Here is a 26,422-nt window from a genome sequence, read left to right as displayed (position 1 = left end):
TAGAATATTATAGAATGTGTTATATGAGAATATCACTTATGTGTGTGTGACATTATAGTTGTGCTATATATATACTCGACTGCCTATCTAAGAGTGACTGACTCTCTTCCTTTACTTATATGACGTAAAAAAAACGATTGGGTAATCAACACTGTCTATACATGGTATTTTAACAATTAATTAAGTCAATTGGTTGTTTTTACTTGTTTGATAATTCTAAGTAGCATCTCTCTTTTCACGAATTCCGAGAATGAATTGCATTGAAATGATTTTTGGCCGATATTTCAAAATTTATACAGCTATTTTACCCAATAGGGAACTTGCATTAATTTTTTTGGTCTCAAATTCAAATTATAAATAAAAGAATAATTCATCTAAAGTATATTTAAGTAACTCCATTTTTTATTAATTATTATTTTAATTATTAATTATTGAATAAAGAAATCGGTAGTGATATATTTACACCCATTGGGGCAGTGAACCAATCGGAATCACACTAAATTCACATTTTTGAACTTGTTTCTATGGAAAATTACGATATAATATATTGAAAACAAGTAAAGAAACAAACCATTTATCATTCCGCATGTTATTTTATCATTTCTGTGTACGGTGGCGTTGCTGAAAACTATCTGTTGACGTCACTGGGGTTTGAATCTACAGTTTTTTTTTAAATTTTGCTTAATAATTTTTTATTTGAATAAACTTTTTGCCATAATTAACAACTAGGCCTTATTGTGGGAGCAGTTGTCTTTGCTAAATTCTAGGAATAGACACTCAATGAAAAACATTTTAAATTTCCAAAAGTCTTGGATAATGATTATATCTTATCGATAAATTTCTCGAAAAGAAAAAAATTAATTCAATAAAAACATTTTTTTTTTTTTTTGAATGAAATTTCACACTCTGTTTAAACCACTTAATTTGATTATGATTGACGTGACGGGACACGTACACGGACACGGTAATTTGTACGTACAAAAAGATTTGGTTTTTTTATTTTATTATTTAAAGAAGAAATGACTTAGAGTCTTATGTTGATGAGAAACATCTCAATCAAATCACAAATGTTGTTGTGTATAATATACCAAGATTGAAATATGTAAATTGAATGTTTTAAGTATGTGTAATATTAAGTCACGCATGGCATCCGAACACACTAAATGAATGTCAAAAAATAATTACGCAAACGTCATAATATATTAATTTACCTAAAGTATATGTAGTAGTCATGTTATACAAAACGTGTTTATGTCTACGTACGGCTGCCTTCTTACAAGTACATGGTAGACGGTTTCACGGTGTGGGTCTTTCATAAAAAAAACTGTCTCTTGATTTTTTAAAGACTTTATTTTGTGTACTGATTATAATAAGAATTTTTCAAACATCACGATTATTGTGACGAATAAACTAATAAATGTTGGTAAGAAATACATGGCGTTTATTACAATGCTGGTATGGTATGGAGACACTGGACAGATACTCGACAAGTATCTGATAATTCTCTATATAATATAGTAAATAGTAAGTTCGACTCGACAGTATAGTCTTGAGTCTCAAACACTTATTTAGCCAACAAATCCTATGGGAAGTCCACGATCACGGAATGGGTACCTGCGCCCTGATTTGCGCCCCCCCCCCACTACGCAAATGTAGCCCGAATAAAGGATTGAAATGACTCGTGAATGTTGTTATTTCCTGTATAGATGCAAAGAGATTGTGCTGAAATATTTCGAATTTTCTCAATATTTAATAAAGGATTCAAGTTTGTGAATCAACAAAATCGGTTCAATAGGATGACTAAAATAGTCGTTTAAAACCTAAAAAATGGTCGAATAAGGCTTATAAATGTCTTTTCTTACGATTTTCAGAGGGCCCCATTCAATTCGATAGGTGTTTTTCATTTTTTTCGAACCTCGGTCTTTTTAGTTAAGCTCAATCTTTTTTACTCAAGCCCAAGCTTTTTAATCTCTGGTTAATTCTTTCCTTACATTTTGGAAAGTATTGGGCGGCCTCCATGATGAAATGAAGATAATTTTTCGTCTCTAATCTGTTTTTACCTTTCTTTTTTTTTTTCAATTTGCAATTTTTTTTCTTAGAAACTATTTCCAAGAAGGTTTTTCATTGGTTTGAATCTTAGAAGATTCTTTCTGAATCTAAATTTGTCATCCCTTTCAAGCATCCTCTGCCGTAGCTTTGTCTATGAAACTTTAACGTTTTCGGCTTAAGTTATTGACTGCGTTTCTCGGAGGGGTTAACTGGTTCAGTAACTCTCACTTAAAACATGGTTTTCGATGCCCCGTAAGAGTTTTCGAGTAATTCTCAACGCATTAAGATCTTTTAAATGAGTCCTGCCTAGATTATTTTAATATGAAGTGGAGAAATTCCCGTAAAATATAAAGTAATGATGTATTATAATGTTTAAACGATATTCGAAGAGGATTTATAGAAACGGATTAAAAATTGCTCCCATAAATTTGTTTACTTATTTAGGAAAATTGATGTTAGAACAATAAATAATATATATATATATATAAAAGAATTCAAAAACGATAGATATTTGTTAAGAAATGAGTTGTTCATTTCCGTTGTGATGATGATATTACAAGCAGAGCGATCTGGAGCAACAAACCACCAAGCTACATAATATCTTGGTGATGATCGTTATCAACTTTTCAAAAAGCTGGTCTGACAACTAAACTAATGTACTATCTGTATACCTCAAGAGTAAGAAGTAATATTCAACTTTAAGATCATCCTTCTTTATCTAACAATAAATTTATAATCAATTAACTTTGAGTGACAAATTTTATTTTATATCTTTTTTTTTTGTTATTTAAATTTATTGTTTATTGAAATTGTCACAAAAATTGGGTCACATTTCAAAAAAAAAGGTTTTTTAAATAGTCTAGAGAATTTATTTATTTTAGCTCTCTTCAAACGGTCAGTTATATAGATTAATTATAATAAATAACAGGTTATGGGCCAGGACATGAAAATTGAGAGAAGATATATTTCTAGTCAATTTTTTTTTTGTGACACAATATTTTTTTTCAGGTTATTTTAAAAGATAAATTTTTGACACTTTTTTTTTTCTAGAAAACATCAATACTTAATTTTGATCTCGTAAAATTTTTGATTCATCTTGTGATTTATTTTTTTTGGGAGAATATTTTTGAGTAGTGCTCGGTAGCTTATATTTTTGTTACTTAATGTTTCTTTGTTTATTTTTTTTCTAAGTAGCTTTTTTTTTTTATTTTTTTTTATAATTTAAATAAATTTTTATTAAAAACAACGACTGACAAAATATCAAATATTTGGGAATAGGAAAGAAAAAACTCTCAGGGGTTTAAAAAACTAACATTCCGTCCTTGTGCCACATTTAAGAAGAAAAGAAATTTTTGACGATAATTTTTAACTCTGACGCTACAAAATACTTTACTTAAAAGCAATACCAAAGCAATTTTTTTGTTTAAAAGCATTATTAAAAATAATATAATTATTTTTTAAGTAAAAAAATTAAATTGTTTTTAATTTTTAGAAGAGAATAATTCTTCTCACATATATAAATCATTTATTATTTTAATTTTTTTTTTTGGTTTAAATATAATAATTATAAAAAATTAACACATAATTAGGAAATTTGAGAAATTCGATTGATCAATCCGATCCGATCAAATCAATAATTATATAGTTTAAAAAACTATAAATTATAAATTTATTATTTTTTTTCACACATTAAATAGTTTTTTTTTTTTGTGATATTCCCGTCAATAAATCTTTTATTAAAATATAAATCATTTTATAAATAATATAATTGCGTCGATAATTTTGAGATCATACAATTTTGATCGTTTATTTCAAGAAAAATAATACTAGTGTTTTTTAATTTTTTAAAAAATTTAGATTATTTTTAGTTCTTGAAGGACAATTATCCAAAGAGGTGAATATTAAATTTGAAATTATCATTTTGGGTCATAACTTGATATTATTTCTTTAGAAATACTCTTTGGCAAGTATATTGAAAAAATCACAAAATATTGTCGAATAGTGGTCGCTAAATTGTATTAAATCTGATGACAATATTTATGATTTTTAAAAATATATTATTTAAGGACGTTCATGCGTGTACCTGTTTTGCTATGTGCGTTCATAGGGAAACAGTATGTAAATTTTAAAGAATTTTAAATTAGTAGAAAATAGAAATTTTTTTTGAAATTCCATTAAAAGTTTAAATAATAGTTAACTGGTAAAAGTTTCAAGTATGGTTATCGATATAATTTTTGAAAAATATCGATTTATATTTTCCATTTTGTCTCATGTTAAACCTTACTTTTAGTCACTTTTTAAACTTAAAATTTAATGAAATTAATTCGATAATAGGATACTTGTCCTGTTTTAAATCATAGAAAATCATTTAAACTATCGCTTTATCATATTGTTTTTAATTTCTCTACTAATATCGTTGACGCATGAACGTCCTTAAATATCTTGATTTTTAGTAATTTTTAAAAAATTTGAAAACACTACTCAATTTAGCAAAAAAAACTAAAATTAAATTTTTGTATAAATTATTAAAACAATTAAAATGGTTTTTCTGGAGATTTTGAAAAAAACTATAGGAGAAAACAATTTTTGAGTAAATATATACATATAAATAAATATATATTATATTATAAATATTTATTAATAATTAAAAAAATATTTTTTTTTTCATTTTTAATTTTTTTTTTTTTGTACAAAAATATTTTTTTTAACAAGCAATTATTAAAATTTAAAAAAAAATCTATTATATATATATATATTAGTTTTTTGAGAAAACAAAAATTATTATTTAAAAAAGTACAATATATAATAATAATATTTAATAATAATTAATAGATATCGTTTTTATTTATTAATGCCTTTACAATGATGTGTTTACATTACCTGACGATTATACAAAGTGATCCATGAGAAAAAATACCTAAACCTTTAAACATGTGTTCCAAAAATCATATATATTCGAATGCAACCCAATTAAAACGTCATATTATCCTAATTATTTAAATCGTTGTTGTGGGGGGTGACGTAATATCAGTTTTTAGGTCAAAATTACCAAATTTACCGAGTTTTATCAAAGTCTGAAATATAATTTTTATGTGATTTTTTTCAATTTTTCTCAAAGTAATCCCTTAAACAAATCAAAAAATACTATTTTCCTTCTATTCGGATAAAAATCGGTTATTATGCAAATCTGAGCCCCGCCACAATGATCCCACGATATGGATATCACTTCCACGGTTCGGAAACTCAAAATTATAAGAATTGGAGGCCCAATATATTGTGAAATATTTGTCAGACGCTTAAATGAATACGATTTTCGTTAATTTTGGGTCAAAATGGCCTAAGAAAATGATTTTCATTATAATTGGAAGCAAAAAATGTTTTTCGATTTTTTCGATTTTTTCCAAAGGGGTACCCCTTAAAAAAATTGCAAAAAATCGAAAAAAATTATTTGTCTCCAATTTGGATAAAAATCTGTTTTCAAGCCAATTTGAACCCTGCGAAAACGATCCCGTCTGTAAAAATGCGATTAGATTGATAGTTTTCGAGATATCAGCCCACAATTCTGAAAAGAATCAATATTTTGAAAACCTTTTGACGGACGCTTAAATGAATACGATTTTCGTTAATTTTGGGTCAAAATGGCCTTAGAAAATGATTTTCATTATAATTGGAAACAAAAAATGTTTTTCGATTTTTTCGAATTTTTCCAAAGGGGTACCCCTTAAAAAAATTCCGAAAAATCGAAACAAAAATTTTCGTCTCCGATTTTGATAAAACTCAATTCATAAGGTAATTTTGACCCAAAAAATACAAAAATCGCATTTATTTAACGATTGGATGCATAGTTTCTGAAATATCGTCCAAAATTATCATAAAAACATCAATTTCTTGAATCGATTTCACGTAATTTCTTAGTAAACATTTATCTTATAATCAAATGATCGAACCATTTGTAAACCATTCGTCAGACATTTAAATGAGTACGATTTTCGTAAATTTTAGATCAAAATGCCCTTAAAAGATGGACTTACGTCCGTCCATTTCAAGAAAACAGCCCAAATTGATAGTTTAAATAATTAAGGGCATAGTTTTTACTTGAAATATGTAGATACTCAATATTTCTTTGGTTGAAATTACCTCGGAATAATAATTTTTCGCCAAAATGTGGATATTTATTTGCTCTCTTCCGAAAATTTCATTTTACTTTTGATATCTTTATATAAAAAAACTGATCATTTTTAAGCCTCACGCTTATGAGAACTTGTAGCTAGAAGGTAAGATAGGGATCAAAATCCTATTGCATTTTCTGAATTTTTGTCAAAAACAGTTTGAATGTCATTATATCGAAAATGGCGTTTAATACAATGCTGGTATGGTAAAGAGACAGATACTATATATATCCATGTTAGCATAAGTAATATTACATTATTTAATAGGACCATCCACCAGAAGTATTGTACGTATTGCGTAACCAGTATGATGGGTCTGACTCCCATACTGCATTGACTCATCCGCCATAACTATTACTAATATTACTATTCCCGCAATGGTCAAATCTGTTGGACGTTCACACCGATACTAGTGAGATTTACAAAAAATTTCTTATCGTGTACCTACCTATAACATTTTTGGAACACATTGTAAATTACTTACTTACCATTGTCCATTGGTAACTGCAGCATTCAACTTATTAATATATTCTTATTTTTCAATTGTTTTTAATTAAGTTGGTAATAGTTGTTGGGTACTTACTTATTACTTACTTATTACCAATCAATCACAACTTTAAACAAGTTCGATAATTAAATATTCTTGTGAGAATGTATGTTTTATGAATAGTAAATTAAATTATTTTTTTTTTTATAATAATTTATATTTAATATTTTTATCAAGCAAGAACTTAATTACATTCTTTTAATTCTATAAAAAAATTTTTATATTTATTATTCTTATTCCTATGAGTTTTGGAACTGAATTTTTTTCTCAGCATGTACTTAAAATCATTTGCGGATAAAATTTTTAATTGGAATTACTTTTTTGTTGTTGTTGAGAATCCATGTGAAAATTTTTTTAATTACCCATCTCTCTTTGGTGTGTGTTGCTGTAGGCTTGGGCTTAGCAAAAAAGATATTTAACAAATAGGTTGTCACTCAGAATATTACGTGTATAAAGTCACGCCAATTAGATAGATCTAAAATGTGTTTAAAAATGTGGAATGCTTATAAGCCGGGAGCCCTTGACAGTAAAATTGCACTTACATGGATTTCGGAATTTCGCATATGAATCAATGCAATTTAACGATAGGTACAATATGAATCAGAAGTTCCAGAGTTTATCCTGGCAGAAAGGTCTGTCACATACTTACCCTTATCGCGGAATTGCTATGAGTAAAAATTTTCAATCTAAACAAATTAATATTCGAAGTTTCGACGACTCATTTCAATTACACACGAAATTTTGAGAAATTCTATTTGATATCGAATTATTGAATATTGAAGGTCAGTCCTATAAGTTAGCTACACTCTGGCTTAAAGACTGACCAAAATGATCATTATTTTAATTGGGTTCATTTCCACTTTTACCATCAGGGCATTGATATGGGAACCTTAATCGAGTATCCAGCTAGTTATTTTAATATATTTAAAAAAAATTGTAGCAAAACAAGTAAAATATATCAACTTTTATATAAGTTTTAAAATTGTTAAAAGAATCTCTTCCTTCGTAATTTTTGAAACCCTATGTCGTATTCAATCAAAATATTATAATTCCGTACCGATTTCTAGACAAAATTGAAAAATGATAAAATTTATTCCAAAGTTTTAAGGACAGCGTAATATTTTATTCCAAAAGTATGTTCCATTTGGCCTTCTAAATAGTAAACCAATTTAGTTGATTTGATTAGGGATTTTGGGATTTAGCTTTGTGATTGAGGAAAAAATTTCGAAATAAAAAAACAATTGAAAATATACATTTTTATTAATTATATTTTTGTCTAATTGTTTATTTAATCGTCAATAAAATGTAAACATAATCATTTGTAAGGTATTTTTATTGTGATATTTTTATTTAAAAAAACAAAAACTATATTTTTCTATTCACATCTCGAAAATGGTGCTTCTTTAAATAATTGTGTAATAACTCGAAATGCGAAACGATCCGTATAATATCTGCGAACAAAAGAAAAATTAATTTAGTATAATATATAAATAATTCATTAATTAATTTGTATATAAAAATTTATTAATAATTTACGAGAGAAAAATTAAAAAAAATTTTATTTATAATATTTAAAAAAAAATTAATACATTCCAATTTTTTGTGTAATAATATCTATTTTTTGTTTAATAATTTATTTCTGTTTTTTTGAGGTATTTTTTTTAACACCAAAAATTTATCTAAAGGATTTAAAAAATAAAAAATTTAAAAATTTTTTTGAAAACTAATAAGTATTTATTTTTTTAAAGTGTGTATTAAACAATTTTGACTGATAAAAATTTTCTTATTAATATATTATTATTTTTCTTTAATTAAAAAAAAATTCATATTTGATTTCTGATTCAGGAACAATTTAAGGGACGAAAAATTTAATATATTTTGTGTATAAAATGTAATAAGTTTTCTTTTTTACCCATCCAAAAAATTTTATTATATATATTTAAAACTTGAAAGTTTTTTATCTCGCGTTTTTTAAGAGCCTAGGTTTCCAATAGCGAAGGTTTATTTATAATCGTGAAAATTAAGGGAAACTGAAAAACATTACTTGGGAAATTTTTCAATATTCATTAGGTATAGTAAACTTGAAATATTTATAACAAGCAAAGTTGTAAATATTAAATTTTTAACTTTAATTTACTATCTCAAAATGGAAATATTTACAATAATAAAAATTATAGGAAATTAAATTTGCTTCAATTTATCGTTTGATACCTTCTTTAGCAAGTGTAATATCTTTTACAAATATTTGCGATTTTAATGTTCTACTCTCCATAAACAATTCAACTTTATTGAATTATTTAGTACTATAATAATTTCACTTTCAAGTACAGTTTTCGAAAAAATCTACCAAAATAAACTCTATTTGACCAAAAATTTTATCTTCTAATGACGTTAAAATTGAGTGTGAACTTAAATAAATCTTAAAAAATTAATTTTAAATTATTATTTAACTGAAGAAAGAAAATTTACTAAGGCTACGTAGATAGTTTCCGTAAGCGAATTCCCTCAGAGATTGAAAAAATAATACATTTTTCTTAAAATGGAATATTGAATTTTTAATTTTTCAAGAATTTTTATTTTCAAAACTAAGGATCTAGTTTTTTATTTTGAAAACATTCAAAATTTTGTACTTGGCGCACTCCCCCTTTGTTTATCCGTCGATTTTTCTCATTAACGAACTTGACCTTTCAAATACCAAAACCCTTCTTGATACCAAATTTTATCCAAATCGGACTTAAATTGTGACCGTTAGAGAGTTTACAGACACATATACGTATAAATACATTCATATATAGTTATAAATTTTAACGATGGTCATTTTTGACATCTATTAGGTAAGATCGATGACTATTTGAAGAAATTTTTCCATCATCAGTACTCCATTTCCTTAGATAATTCGCTAATAATTAATTTTCAATATAAAATGTTTAATTTCTATAAAAAAAATTTAGAGTGTAAAGTGTCCGATCAACCTTAAATTGAAATATTATAAAATAATTCATCTCGTGCTGTGCTTCCTCATTATTTCTCATATAGAGAGGCTGCACTAGGTACAGTAGCTCAGACAAAATGATTCTGTAACTGATATTAATAATTAATAAGAATTTTATATATATAGATTTCTTGTAATCATCAATAATTATTGAAAAATAAAAAAAACGCACTGAGAAGCAAGTCTTGATGTTCACATGACATATAAGGGCACATCTTTTGTTATGATCTGTAAGCATTCTGTCTGCGATGACAACTGTTTGACAAGGAGGACAACATGAAAAAAATGTATAATAGTTGTTTTTTCATCTCAGTTACCCAATAATCAACTCTCGTGTTAACCCTCTAGCAACTTTACAAAAATAATCCCATCACGGTGTGCAATGCCGGTGATACCTGATTTGTAGAGTGTATTGCACTTATATATGAGAGTTAAGTTTTGTTATAGTCGCAGAAACGATGCAATGAAGTTGGAAAAATTTGTAACAGTAAGAAATTTGTAACATTTGTAGTTCGGTTAGAGCGTCAGGAACTTTTACTCGAGGATTTTTGAGGTCGCTGAAAACGAATATCGCGACAGAATCGGTCTCCTAGGTACATGGTGCCCAGGGTAAACGCTATTTTTGTCGTCCTAGAGTTTCTGAGAAATTCTTTTTATAATCGGTCCAAACTCATTACTCAGGGGTTTTTGGGTAAAGCTGAGCTCGAATATCGGGACAGAATCGGGCTGCAGGTACCTGATGCTCGAGCTACCTTGGGTATCGTGCGCACCAGGGTCCTTGGAGATCGATTCTGTCACGGTATTCGTGCTCAGCGACAAGAAAACAATCGAGTTACGAATTTGAACCGATTTTATAAGGAATTTCTCGAATACTCCAAGAGACGGCGAGGATACCATTTAGTTTGGGCACCAGGTACCTCGGAGACCAATTTTGACGACCCCGAAAACCTCCGTTTTGTAAATTGCATATTTTTTATTTCTTTTAAATCAATTTAGGTCACAAAATTGTTTCTGACGCTTGAACGAATCGAATGCCGAAAACTGCATTCAAATCCGACTTATGTTTGTAAATTTTTCGAACTTTAACCGTTTTTAGTGCTTCGTTTCTGCGACTATAAGTTTTATGACGAACTTAACAAAGTGACTCCAGTTCGTCTACACAGTTACGCTGTAATCAGTATCTACTTAGTTATAGATGTGTTGTTTTTTTTTTTTACTTCAGTTTTAATATATCATCATCATTTCTTTCTACTACTCTTAACTTACCCGTCAGGTGTCCCAAGCTGTTTGCTTATTATTATTTCTTTTTTATAAATACAGCATTAAAATGCATTTAATGTAGTTAATTAACCGTAACGTAAACGATTTGTTTTCAAAGTGCGTGGTAGATTTTTTTTATGGTTTTTAAATTGTTTGTACGGAAGTAGTTAAATTTAAAAGGTATCGTGAACTATTGGCTAGCATTTTAAAACTGATTTTTTTACCAATTTAGCACATTAAAGTCTCTAGCCTCTGTATATGACGTTTTTAGTATTCTCACAGTAGAGACCTGATCTCCGAATCTGACCATTCTGAACCTAACCGCTTGTCGATTCTAGATCTAAGCAGGACTAAGCTACATTTCAAACTCAAGAAATTGTCTCATATATGTCATTATGCAATCTGAATTGTATTGACGTCTTACCTTCGATCTTCATTCTTTTAGAGTAGCCTCACCAAATATACTCCCCAAAATTACCCGGAGGAAGTATATGAGGTTCTTTTGCGTTCTCGATAACTACAACCCGTCTTCTAGAGACAATAATACCCCTTGTTCTATTAGAGGGCAATCTACAGTGCCCCCTAAAGAGGGCAAATTGGATCCTGATCTCTGAATCTAACTGTTCTCCTGGCGAGTCAAGATTTTTTCCTGAAACTAGACAAATTTCCCAGAATCTTTGTTTGGATAAACACTACTAGATATATTTTTAGATTAATTTGACCTCACTCTGACCCGAATAAGAAAAGCTTCATTTCGTTTTTCAAAATGGTTAAACAATTAACCGAGATGTAACTTTTCTGTTCTAGAGAAAACAGTTTGGGAATGCCTAGGAATTTTCTTTATAATTTTTACACTTTTAAAACAGAATTATTTTGTTCCTTTGAAATAAACACGCAATTTCAAAATTTATTGAAACTTGCACAATAATAAAATACGTCACATCATATAGTCATAGGTCGGTAAACTAGAAATCTAGATTTGAATGAATTATATTATTTATATATTATTTTATTTTGTAATAATTAAATACAAACACCTACACTTATTTGAAATGCAAAGCAACTAATTAATTAAAACTTTAAAAAAAATATATATATACAAAAGTAATGAATGTTTTTCTTGATTGCTTGTGACTGTCTTAATCAAACAGTGGCGCATCTATGTCAAATATCTTATTATACTTGCAGAGATTGTAGATAGATGAATAGTTCTTTTGATACTGTCGAAAATATTGTGGAATTTCTAGTGTAAACGTAGAAAAAAATGGATCTATGATAAATGTGTTTTTTTTTTTCAATCTCCGAGGAAATTCGCTTAGCTAACGCAGCTTCTGCACTACACATTTTAGAAATCGACTGAAATCCTACACGAAATTCGATTTTTCGGTTTTATGGTCAAATAAATTGAATTTTCGTGAAATTTATGTCCTAATTAGTCCTGAAAACTCAAAAACCAGAAATAATAATTTTGTTTACGATTTGGATAAAATTTTTTCAATGACAAAATGGACCTTTGAACCATTTAATTTGAACAAAAACTTCTTTAGCCGCCACTGTTTTTTAGACAATCTTCTCAGTCAGTCACACAAATCAATAAACCAGTCAGGTAAATTGTAAATTCTAAATCAATAATAAAAAATCTTTCACTGAAATAATTTCTTTCTTATTTTCTTATTTAGAAATTTTTTTTCTATTACATATTGAGTTAGTTGATAGACATTTTATTATTTTTTTTGCTTCAAACATAATATCCGGACTAGATTTTTTTTCTTCGTTTTATTTTTATCAATAAATTTTTCAATCGATTACTTTTTTTTCTTTGTCAATCAATGTATTTCTACTCTACAGGCTCCCCCACTCTAATCAATAATCTCTCCATTGATCAATTTTCTCTCAATGAAATCAACAAGTGTATTAAAGATTTTTTATTTTATTTAAAATAATCATACAAAAATTAGTCTGGAGCCACGTGAAGTATTTGACAATTATTTCAAAACTGCTGCAAAGTTAAGGAGATATGCAAGGATTGACTAATACTAGGGATTTCAAATACACTTTGTAAATACATATTTTGATTAATAAAAGTTTTCAAAAATTATTAAAAATTCCTAGGTCAACCGGGCTTTTTATTATTATTTTATCGTTCAAAGTTGGTTGAAAAAATGATGAATCATATAAGGTTATCCTTTTCAATTGGATATTTCTATATCAAAAAATCTAGAGAGTGTGATAAAAAACTATCTAAAATATTTAGACAATCTTGTAGTTTATAAAATTACCATAAAAATATAAAGTTGTCGATGATATAAAAACAAAATTTTAATTTAATTATGACTTCATCGATCATTTGATGAATAGAGACGACTATAGTTAGAGAAATGATTGAAGAGCGATATCTATATTATCAAATTTTTAAGCAGCACTTGTACACAATATATTATATATTTTTGTAGTTGCGTGGTATTATAAAGCTAAAAATAACACATTATTTGACTACAAAAATGTATTTGGTTTGTATGTACCGTGCAATAAACCAAAACTTTTTTAGCTTACGATATTGCGAAAACCATGGCAGATATCGAAAAATTTTAATCATACATTTATGAAGTTATAACAAAATTCATCATCAAAGTTGAAAATAAGGTACCAATAATTTCAACCTCAAGTTTAAAATTGCCTTAAGATTACGTGTAATTAAAAATTTTCGACAGATCTCCGCAGAGAGAAAAGTTGTAAGAATTAACCTTGATAATAGTCTCTGAAATTTCTACCTGTTCTGAAATAACTGTCAAATACCCTGTCTGACCCTAGTCCAAGAATATTATTTATTAAGTAGGTGTGATGGCGTTGCTATCTGGTTATTTTTCGATATGTAGGCGATTTTTTATTATATGATGTGTGTGAGTGTGTGTAGTTAGTTTAGTGTCTTTAAAATAAAGGTCATGTCTTAAGGCTATTTTTGAAATACATTGTATGAAGTATAGAAAATAATTATCTCTTTATTAGCTACATATTTATCCTTGACAAAACAGATTTCATTCACAAAAAAAAAAAAAGATTTCGAAATACAAATCTCTTTAAAAAAAAAATAAAAATAATGTCTTTGAATCATATTGGAGCAAACTTTCAAAACATACTTAGTTCAAGATGATATAAGATTCCATACTTTCAATATACAACGTATTTTCTATTAAAACTTTGTTCGACAATGGCTTCAGTTGCTGAAACATGTCACATTTTCTTCATATCGTATATAAAGTTAAGATAATATTCTCAATTCAATAAATCCATTTTGAGTATTGGAAAAATGACCCATGACGAAAACCATTTTTAAACTGTGTTCGAGAATGACAATAGTTGCCGAAACATGTCAGATTTTGTATGTTGTCGAAACGTTATAATATTTAAGTTGACTTTTTATTGGAAGTAGAACATAATAAATCGCAAATATCTTTGTAAAAATATTATAGAGAAACAATGATGATTTGATTAATTCTAATTTTTTGAAGAAAAACATTGATTTTTATCTTAATATCCCTCCATTAATAAACCATAAATTTTTAAAACATTGTTTTTGTAACTACTTGATAAGATCTTTTTAAAAAAAAATCAATAAATAAAAATTATTTCTTATTTTATTTATTTGATTTGTATGTCACATTTCAACAATTGATGTACAAATGTACAAAAAGTCGATTTACAAGCTATCGTTACAACAAACTTTTCAACTCTATCGATACGTGATTTTCTAATTGTATAGACTCTATTATGGGCCAGTTTTATCGATACGTGATTTTCCGGTTTTATTTTTTCCAGGTTTAGGGGCTATCATGCCACTGAGAAACACACAGACGCACAAATAAATACTTTAAACTTATAAATAACACTCCTTCTTAAATCAATATCAAAGTGATCCTCAAAGTGATCTATCATTTTTTGGGACAGATTTTTGGAAATATTTTAATTGAACCAGGTTTATTTGACCATTCATTTCCATAGCAATTATTTATATGTCATGCCTTTTCCAAACTGAATAGATTTTGAAGATCATCGCCAATTTTTAGTTTTTTCGGGTACGGAAATCTAAGCTCGTACTTGAAACATAGCAAAGAACACTTTCCGTTAAATTACCTTTCAAATGAAACCAAAAAAATTAAAATCGGATCATCCGTTCAAGCCCTACGATGCCACAGACAGACAAACACCCCTTTTTTTAGTTCGGGGGTTAAAAAGTGATCCACGACGTATTTTCAATATAAATTAGTCTACCGTGTAAATAATTATATACGTTAGCATGTAAATAGACACACACAATATCGACAAACTCAAATCCACAAATCAAATTTAATAAAATAAAATAAATGAATAGAAAATGTGCGCAAACAAAAATCATCAAATCATCATCTTGAATTGTTTTTTTTTTATCATCTCAACAAAATTTTCTCACATAAATTATAATTTGATTTATGCGAGATTTTTCAAAAAAGAAGAAAGAATTAATTCTTTTCTTCTTCTAACTAACCAATATTTATTAATAATAATAATAATAATAAAACAAGAAGCAAAATAAATAAATAAATAAAATAAGTTTTTATTCTAAATTAAATTTCTCTTTTTTCATTCTGCTATGTAATATACCACACTAGAGTGTAGAAAATATTGTGAATAAATATTATGAAAAAATAATATAAAAAAATTAAAAATAATTGGCAAAAATGTTTTGCTTTTTATCGGCAAAATAAAGTAATAAAATAATATACAAAAAAAACATTTTATTTGGTCTCTTATAATAATATATAAAATAATGTTTTGGGGGGATATGATCTTTAAATGACAGATCAAATATTACTATTCAAGATATCATCTCACGATTCTGAAAATTCAAAAGTATTATTTTGAAATCCATTTATCGGACGCTTAAATAAATACGATTTTCGTTAATTTTGGATCAAAATGACCTTAGAAAATGATTTTCATTATAATTGGAAACAAAAAATGTTTTTCGATTTTTTCGAATTTTTCCAAAGGGGTACCCCTTAAAAATATTGCAAAAAATCGAAAAAAATTATTTGTCTCCGATTTGGATAATAATCTGTTTTTAAGCTAATCTGAACCCTGCGAAAACGATCCCGTATGTTAAAATGCGATTAGATTGATAGTTTTCGAGATATCAGCCCACAATTCTGAAAAGACTCAATATTTTGAAAACCATTTATCAGACGCTTAAATGAATACGATTTTCGTTAATTTTGGGTCAAAATGGCCTTAGAAAATGATTTTCATTATAATTGGAAACAAAAAATGTTTTTCGATTTGTTCGAATTTTTCCAAAGGGTCACCTTTAATAAATTGCGAAAAAATTGATTTTTCATTTCTTATTTTGATAAAACTCAGTACATAAGGTAATTTTGACCCAAAAACAGCATCTTGTATCACTATTGGAAAGAACCGCATTAAAATTCGTTGCGTAGTTTTAAAGATCTGATCTTTGTTTTATACCATGTATTAATATTTTTACCGTCAAAATTATTAGAAATCGTTATATTTCGAAGTAAATGTGATTAGAAATGACCGGAGTAGGTCATAAATGTTTGTTTTTTTAAAGGATTCAAACAATTGACATGAGTGGCGTCCAGAAGAATCCCGATCTATTTTTTCTTGTTCAGGGCTAGTTTTATTGCAGATATCTCAAAATGTAAAAGATATAAAATTTTTTTGGATTTGAATTTTCGAGATGAAATCAATAAATTGTATTAAAAAAGTCAATAAATGTTGGTACATTATAACGATATACACACTTCTATAGCAGCCCAATAATATAATAACATTCTTCCCAGTATACTGTGTTTTGTTACTTATGTATCTTTCTTTTCACTTTGTGTATGGTATCGTTTGTAATATCGTTTCGCGTATATCAAATATCACATAGTATTGTTAGGAGTTATGTACTTAGTAGAAAGAAACTGTGTTGTTTTTTTTCTTTTTTTTACGTTTTTTGAAAATAAAACAGTTGAATTCCAACGGTATGTTTTGTGTTTTTGTGTGTGCGATCGATCTCTGGTCATTCTCAATAAATGCCTCTTTAGAGGTAGAAATTGGTAGATCGATTTCGACGAATTTAATGATTTTTTTTTGGACGAAAGGTTTTCAATCAAAAGATTGATGTTCGTTATTGAAAAAGAAATGGTTTTTTGATTTTTTGTTGGAAAATTTAACTACTTCTAACTTGAAGTGCTATTTTTGCTTCCGAATTCGCGATGCCAAAATATGGACATACCCTGGCTAGGGCTTTCGGCAGTGAAGCTCCCTGAGCTCGCATATAGCTCTAATAAATACTTGAATAATATTTACTATACTTGAATAATATTACAATTCTTGATAAATATGGTGGGAGCGCAGATAAATGTCTAGTACATAGGAAGATGTGATATAACGCATGATTTATTTGCGATTCCACCATTTATTGAATTTAATATTTTTCTTAAATTTTCTAATGTTCTGCTTAAATTTCTGGCAATAATTAAGTACTCCCCTGGCAATAATTAAGACAACAAAAAAAAAGAATTAGCAATATTTTTCCATTCGTTCACGCGTGATTCGATGACCAAGAGAAATAGATTGATATACATACTAAACCCTAAAAATTGCTAAAGGAACAAATAACTTGATGAAAATTGTTTTCAGAATAAACGTTTCGGTCCAGCAGATACTTTTTAGTTTCAAAGTCCTTGAATTTTGTGCTGACTTTCTGAGTCATAAGCTTCTTTTCCCTTCCAAAATGGGAATATTTTTGGTTAAAATCATTTTTTTAAATATCGAAAATAAATTTGACGCTTTAGTAATAAAATAGAAACTTGCAATGGGGAAAACGTCCAGTAATGTAGAATTTTCCACAACGCTCTCAACCAGTTACTAGAAAATGACATTTTTGCTTGTGTATACACCTTACATTGGAAACTCAGCGCTAGGCAAATCCTGGGTTTCAGTACATCAGTTGGTTATAATAGCCACTGAAAAGCGTAGCGGGGATAGAGTACAAGAGTCTACTTGGCTAGGTGCTCTGAACCATTGCTTCGAGGCGCCATCCTCGAGCATGGCCCGCTAACCTCCATATCCATACATCTTACATGGATTGATTCTTTGTTATATTTCTTAAAACACTTCTGGTTTTCATTGAATCTCGATTACCAGGACTCTATTTACTTTAATTCGATTAAGGTATATACAGGATATTTAAACAGTTGACGCTGTTGGTTATTCGCAATTGAAATTTATTTCAAAATAAAATTTACCATAGTAAATTCTTTTATTTTCTTAACTTCTTCCAAAAGAATTTTGATTAAATTCAAAAATGAATAATAAATAATCTAACTTTTTTTTTACAATACTGACCGTTTGGCGCGGGGTTCGTCGATCGACCGCACATTATGAAAGTGTGTCTGTGTTATATTATTTGCATGAGTATGGCATCCATGTTCACTTTTTTTAAATAAATGTTTTCCTGGTTTATGTTCCTGAACCAACAACAGAAAAAAAATACACAATATATGAATTTAAAACTACACACACACAAAATTGATGATAAAAACGATTATGCGTGTATGGACACTAGGTCCGTCTTCTCCCGTGCCATGTGTGTGTGTATGTGTATACATACCATGTTACTACTATAATCCAACAGCGCAACGGTAATACGCGAACTTTTTTCTTTTTTTTTGAAGCAAATGTGCTTGGACGACGCGGCGGCATCGTAACAATTTAAGAGTTAAGTTTTGTGTACAAGAACATAATAAAAACACATCTCATTCGTATCTCTTAGCGCACGGAGAGAGAATTCGAATGTTGTTTCTTACATAAATACAAAAAGAGTTTTGTTGTATTATTTCTTTTTTTTTTTTATATATTCAATCTCTTTCTATCTTTGTTTAATCTCTTTTATATTAAATGTCTGATAGAAATTTATTGGTTTTATCCTGAAAATCGTCGCCGTACTAGCTCAAGATATCAGTCCCACGGTTCTGAAAATTCAAAATTATAAGAATTAAAGGCTCAATATTTTGAAAACCATTTGTCGGACGGTTAAATAAATACGATTTTCGTTAATTTTGGGTCAAAATGGTCTTAGAAAATGATTTTCATTATAATTGGAAACAATAAATGTTTTTCGATTTTTTCGAATTTTTCCAAAGGGGTACCCCTTAAAAAAATTGCAAAAAATCGGAAAAAATTATTTGTCTCCTATTTGGATAAAAATCTGTTTTAAAGTTAATTTGAACCCTGCGAAAACGATCCCGTATGTTAAAATGCGATTAGATTGATAGTTTTCGAGATATCAGCCCACAATTCTGAAAAGACTCAATATTTTGAAAACCATTTGTCGGACGCTTAAATGAATACGATTTTCGTTAATTTTGGGTCAAAATGGTCTTAGAAAATGATTTTCATTGTAATTGGAAACAAAAAATGTTTTTCGATTTTTTCGAATTTTTCCAAAGGGGTACCCCTTAAAAAAATTGCGAAAAATCGAGAAAAAATTTTCGTCTTATATTTTGATAAAACTCAGTACATAAAGTAATTTTGACCCAAAATATACAAAAATCGCGTTTATTTAACGATTCGATGCATAGTTTCCGAAATACTGTCCAAAATCCCATAGAAAGCTCAAATTCACGGATCCATGTCTCGCAATTTCTTAGAAAATATTTGACTAAGAGTCAAATGAACGAAACTTTTGGGTCCTTATAACTCTAGACAATAAAAAAACCAACGAAAACACTGACTTTGATAGTTAATTTCTCCTAAATAGTCCAGAGAATCGATATAAAATGATGATTAATTGATAAATACAATTTTTTTGGATCATTTTCACATTTTTAATATCGAAATACTTTAATCAGAAAGCAATTGCTATGGCTTCTAAAAGTCATGTCCACTGCAAAGTTGTATTAAATCGTGAGTGTAGAGCTTATGAGTCATCACTTGACCACTGCGTTGCCTGCACACACATATAGGTATACACAACGACCATAAGATAGACAGACAGACAGACAGACAAACAGACCCATTATATGGAGGACAGCGACTTACCAAATAAGGCTATCAGCTGCAATAAGAAATCCTTCATAGACAACTAAATACTAATGATTTTGAGTGTATCATTTAAAAAAATTATTATTAATATTATAAATTATTAAATAATCAATGAATTTATTGATTTTATATCGATTATTTCAGATTTATTTTGATTTTATTTCACATGTGGTCAAAATATTTAGTAGCTGTAGCAGTGTTTATGACGACATAGCATATATTATTTATTTTTTTTAATACATTCATAAAATATATATGTAAGCGCCAGTTAGTTTTATTAAATGCAATCATATGGGTCTATCGTGCTCGCTTGCGCGCGCTATAGTCGCGCTAGTCGATTCATTAGCGCTGGTTGTTAGTTATTAGTCATTGTCAGACGCACACGATTAAATTATTACTTTTTTTGTAACAAGTGAGCATAATTTATATTTGATTTTTGATCATAAAACTTTTATTTGGAATATTAGTTGTATAATTTACGCGGATAACTTTCCAAAAGATCCAGTCATGTTTTTGCAAAATTAATCAGTTTAATATTCATTTTTGATTTTATGGTTTTAGTCCTACTTTTTTACAATAGGGTATTCCACTATTTTTGAAAAAGTATTTCAAAATGTTAATTTTTTTAATAAAAAGCCTCCAAAAATTTATTTCGCAAAAATACACACGCTTTCTTGCCAAAAACTTAAATTAAATTTTAAACCTTTTTTAAACTGTCAAAAACGCGGGCATCAAATTTGATGACGTAATATGGGTATCACTATACGAAATAACATAAATAAGTTTGACAGATATATTCATAGACATCTGATTATAATAAATATAAATACTTATTATCTATGGATATATTATACCCAGCTGTCTACACTGAACTAATCGATAGTTTATGGCTCATACCGATATGATATCACAGCAAGGCTTGCCCGCGTTTTAGGTCACGTGATATACAGTTTAAAAATTATGATTTTTAATTTTCAATCGAAACCAGAGAAATGGTGCTCACCTCAGCACACTTTTTTTTGAAAGACCTGCAGAAGATCGCCTGCAACGGAATCTAAAAGAAATGGTCTTCTCAAAAAAAAAAAAAAAAAAAGAAACTCATAAAATCCTTTGACTGGATATAATCCTTTGACATTTTAGAGTAATCTTAGACTAGTTAGAAAATTATACTTAAATTAAAAGTAACATTTGTCGATAAATAGTTTTTGAAATATTTATGTAAAAGAATTCTTTTAAAATATTTTACTCAGAATTGAATTTAATCGTTTTAATTCCAATTAAAAATTAATGACTTTTAATTTTTTGGTTAATTCTTTAAAAAAAAAAAATTCAAATTAATAAATAATAATTTCTTTTACTACTTAAACATAATTAATTTTTTTTTTTTCAACAAAATTTTTAAAATATTTTGGGTGCCACCTGAAAAAAAATTAAATAATTATGTAAAAAATTGAAAACAGCGAGCGAGTGAAATAATAAAATAATTTTTTAAATATTATTTTTTTAATTATGTTATTTTTAATTGTTTATAAAGTTTCATGATAGTTTATTTTTTTATAAATATTGTGTTTGATTTAATAACTTAGCACACCCGTCAATTCTCACCTTATTAACTAGAATAGCTTGACTTTAGCTTAGCTACAGCCACAACGATTTAGCTACAAGCTAAAAAAAAATAACAAACTAGTTAAACTAAACGTGTAGCACAAGCTAAACAATATATAATAATATTATATTGTTTTTTTTTTTTTATTATTATTATTTATTAATATTTAATATTTTATTTTTTAATTATTTTATTTTACAAAATTAATAAGTTGTTTATTTCTAAACGGTGGACAGATGGTTTTTTTTTTTTATAAATTTTATTTTATTTCGTACGTGTGTTTGTTTGTGTAATAGATTTTTCAATTATTGATTATTAATTATTAATTTTATTATTATTTTTTTGTTTTTTTAGATCATATTAAATTTTGTTATAATGAATTTTTGCCAATTTATTAATTAAAAAAATTTTTTGATAACATTGGGTTGGGAATAATAATCAAACTAAAATTTTCATTTCAATAGAAAGTTTTTTAAAGAACTACCAAAGAAAATTAAGCGACGACACTCGTTTTTCGATAAAATACCTTTAAAGTAATGAAATTAATGGAATTTGTGTGTTATTTATTTATTCTATAAGTGATTTTCTTTAAATCTTTAGGCATCAATATTTGAAAAACTATGGCATATTATCTAATAATTTTACTTTTAATTTTCGTCTAATTTTCGCAAGTTCTAACAGAATCTACCTTCAAATTTCTAAAAAAAAGTAGGAAGATAGTACTACTTGTCTCAAAGTTGTCTAGAAATCTTTTTTATTTTTACAGATTTTATTTTGGAAAACTAATATGCATTAATTACCAAATATTTTCCAAGAAAATTATAACAAGTGGTATTCGTTTTTCCAAATTTATGATATTGTAATACTTTAAAATTTTGATTTATCAATAGGTTTTTTGTGAAAAATTCATATCGATTCTCTGTACGGTTTTATGAGAAATTATCCCTTTTTTGGTGAACACACTTTGATAATAATATATTTCTCAAAAACCGTTCAAAGAATCAATATCAATTCTTGATAAAGGAATAATTAATTGATTTTTCATTTTATCGGTATCGGGATAAACCTTAAGGACGTTCATGCGTGTACCTGTTTTGCTATGTGCGTTCACATTGAAACAGTATGTAAATTTTAAAGAATTTTAAATTAATAGAAAATAGAAATTTTTTTTGATATTCTATTAAAAGTTTAAATAATAGTTAACTGGTAAAAGTTTCAAGTATGGTTATCGATATAATTTTTGAAAAATATCGATTTATATTTTCCATTTAGTCTCATGTTAAACCTTACTTTTAGTCACTTTTTAAACTTAAAATTTAATGAAATTAATTCGATAACAGGATATTTTTCCTGTTTTAAATCATAGAAAATCATTTAAACTATCGCTTTATCATATTGTTTTTAATTTCTCTACTAATATCGTTGACGCATGAACGTCCTTAAGCGAAATTTTATATTTATTTTCCAAAAAAGTGTTTTTGAATTTGTTCAAATCCTGTTACGTCATAAATGTAGGCTAACTATCTATATGTTGTTAGCGTTTTTATATATTTATAGTATGCAAGATAAATTTTAAAATATATATAAAGTATCACGACCTTTTCAAAGATACATCATTGCAGATTATATATTCTTGATTGTGTTATACACAGGTTGAATATTATACAAGTATTCATATGTCTTCCTTATATAATTTTATTTTTAACTCCAATCAATTGCAAGATAACGAACTAATAATTTAAACGTATTGTGTAAGAGAAACACGATGATGACTAATAATAAAATTTTTTTTACATATTCATTTCATATTCACAGATGTGAGATTATTATGATGACAGTCATAATTATTAAGTCGTGTTTTTTTGTGTTCAATAAAATTAAATAAATATATATATATATATTTTGTTATAAATGCATTTTTTTGTGTCTATAATTAATGTATATTTGACATAATTTATTTTATTATACCATGCATATATGAAATATACATAGTATATTAAGTTTAGTCCCAAGTTTGTAACGCTTAAAAATAATGATGCTAGGAAAAAATTTTGTCATAGGTGTTCATAAAATCACCTAATTAGTCCATTTCCGGTTGTCCGTCCGTCCGTCTGTGGACATGATAACTCAAAAACGAAAAAAGATATGAGAAATAGGGCTTCAAAGTTCTACTTTCATAAAGAATCACCTATATTTTAATCAAATTTATTTTTTGGTTTTGTTTTTGATAATGTAATCAACATCAACATATTATAAAAATGTTTTTACCGACCCATTCATTCGACCCGACTTGACTAAGAAGACGACTCTTCATCATATTACTTTTTACGTGTGTGTGTAGGTAGTCTTCCCTCGAAGAGTACAGAGAAAGAACATACTAATTCACATTTTTCTTTTAAACAGAAAATGTCATTTTATAGTGCAAGTTCCTTATAAACAAATAAACAACTTTTGTTTTTAACATTTTTTCGTAAATATCATTGTTTTCCCGTGATAAGAAAGTTAAAAATTTGTAGGTCACTCATTTCAAAGCAATTACATGCGATATCTCGAAAACTATTTATTCAATTCGCAATTATACACAATTTTTGTAATTTTTGGGTCAAAATTACCTTATAAACTAAGTTTTTTCGAAATCGGTAACAAAAACTTTTATTTGTAAAAATCGAAAAAATCATAACAAATTCAAAAAAACACAATTTTTGTAATTTTTGGTTAGGTTGGGTTGAAAATTTTCTCGATTTTTTGCAATTTTCTTAAGAGAATTCGATAAAAATCAGTATTTGATGATAGGGCGAGTAGTTTTTAAGATATCGCTCATTTCAAAGCGATTTCATGCAATATCTCAAAAATTACTTACTCAATCGTAAAATAAATACGATTTTTGAATATTTTGGGTCGAAATTACCTTCTAAACTAAGTTTTATCCAAATCGGAAACAAATAAAATTTTTACGTATTTTGTGAACTTTGCGTGTAATTTTTGACTTATTCAGAACTTTGTAATTTTCTTCTTACTAGATTTTCATTTTTTTGTAGTTTACAATGTTAAAAAAATCAAAATTAAAAGTATAAATTAATTAATTTTTCTTTTAATTTATTATGAAATGTAGATTTTCAGAAAGTTTAAAAGCTTTGATTTACAAATATCTGAGTTCAATATCTATGTGACTTAGTATGTTTTTTCCATGTACCCTTCACATATGTATAACAGCATCGTGCCGGTCTCAAACTTCTTCTCTATGTATGAAGTATAATTCTCAAACAATACTCGCGCCGACAAACACATGTCAAAAAATATATAACAAAAATGTTTTGTTTTTTTTATTTTCTGCTAGCGAAACCGCAGCTAGTCAGTGAGCAAACCAACGAAGAACGATCTCATCATTTTTTCTTTTTGTTTATATTATTATTATGAATCATTTACAATTTTGATCACGTAATTTTATTTAGTATTTGAGGCAAAGCAGATAGAAGTATTGTTTCAACTAATGAAGCAATATGTGTGTAGACATACCTACAAGAATTAGACGCAAGTCTACTTGGTAAATGTAAATACCGCGTTCTTTTTTTTTTGGTATGAGAGAAAAATTTGTGCAAATTTTGCAAATATTTTTTAATTTAATTTTTTTTTTCTTATCTATAAGATATAAGGTCAATAACATGCGGTATGCCGGTTTTTTTTTTTTGTTTAAAGAAATTGTCATAAGTTCTCATACTTCAAATTATTATTACTAGTATTTATTTCACAGTCACGTGAAAAACAAAGCTTTGAATTTTTCTTTTGAACCGTGAAAGAATTGAATACGGTAGTTTCCTGAAGTCGAATTGTCTATTTTATCCATAAAAATGTAAAAGGTAGACTTGATATTCTAACAAAATTTGAAGGTGAAGTAAAAATAAATTTAAAAAAACGAAGAAGTTATAAGCATTCAAAGATTGTTGCCTATCTCTTTTTAGCAAAACAAATTTTTATATGTAATTTCTATGGTGATACCGTGCAATAATGTCACTAAACTATATTTTTCTCTTTGTTTAATTTTATACGATCATATGTTGCTTAGTTTTCTAGTTCTCGAGATATCGCCGAAAATCATTGCAAAATATCAGGTTTCTTGTAGGATTTTGTGTGATAACATAGAAAATAACTCGCTCAATATTTAAACGAACCCGATTTTTGAAAAATTTGGGTAAAAATTACTCTATAAACCAACTTTTATCCAATTACAAAGAGTACAAAATATTGCAAAAAATTGCTAAAAATTTGTTTTATTAAATTTCGAAAAAAAATTGTATATGTGGTAATTTTGATACAAAAAATTCAAAAATCTGGTTCTATTTGATGATTGCAAGCATGATTTATGAGATATCGTTGAAAATTCCATAGAAGAGCTATTTTTCTAATCAATTTCAGGAAAAGTGTTAGAAAATTTGTGTCTAATGTAGACGAATATACAAGATCTTCTTTGGGTTTTAATTTTCGAAATCAAATTTTTATTTTTAATTTTTTTGTATTTGATTTAGATTAAAATACTAATCATAATTAGTACCCAAAATGCAATATCTAAATTTTTATAAAAATCATCATTAAACTATTTAGCATTATTACTATTCAAGTAATCAACTATAGTCAAATTATGAAAAAAAAATTAATATTCAAGAAACAAAATCTCTAATTAATTTCAAATATTTTTCATAAAAATCATCAAA

The 26,422-nt window shown here is 27.3% G+C and overlaps 1 protein-coding gene and 1 long non-coding RNA gene across 2 annotated transcripts in view; one reads left to right on the top strand and one right to left on the bottom strand.

Annotated features, from left to right (window-relative positions):
* LOC123301584 (serum response factor homolog) overlaps positions 1-26,422 on the top strand; it is an 87,065-nt gene that overhangs the window by 14,106 nt on the left and 46,537 nt on the right. The gene's annotated exons all lie outside the window — the stretch shown is intronic.
* LOC123301646 overlaps positions 8,101-26,422 on the bottom strand; it is a 44,573-nt gene continuing 26,251 nt past the window's right edge. The window contains exon 3 of the long non-coding RNA XR_006535441.1: positions 8,101-8,216. This is a non-coding gene — a long non-coding RNA (uncharacterized LOC123301646). The remainder of the gene's footprint in view (positions 8,217-26,422) is intronic.

This window comes from Chrysoperla carnea, chromosome 5, assembly GCF_905475395.1.
Source record: "Chrysoperla carnea chromosome 5, inChrCarn1.1, whole genome shotgun sequence".
Classification (NCBI taxonomy): Eukaryota; Metazoa; Arthropoda; class Insecta; order Neuroptera; family Chrysopidae; genus Chrysoperla; species Chrysoperla carnea.
This window is presented reverse-complemented; position numbering and strand designations above follow the sequence as displayed.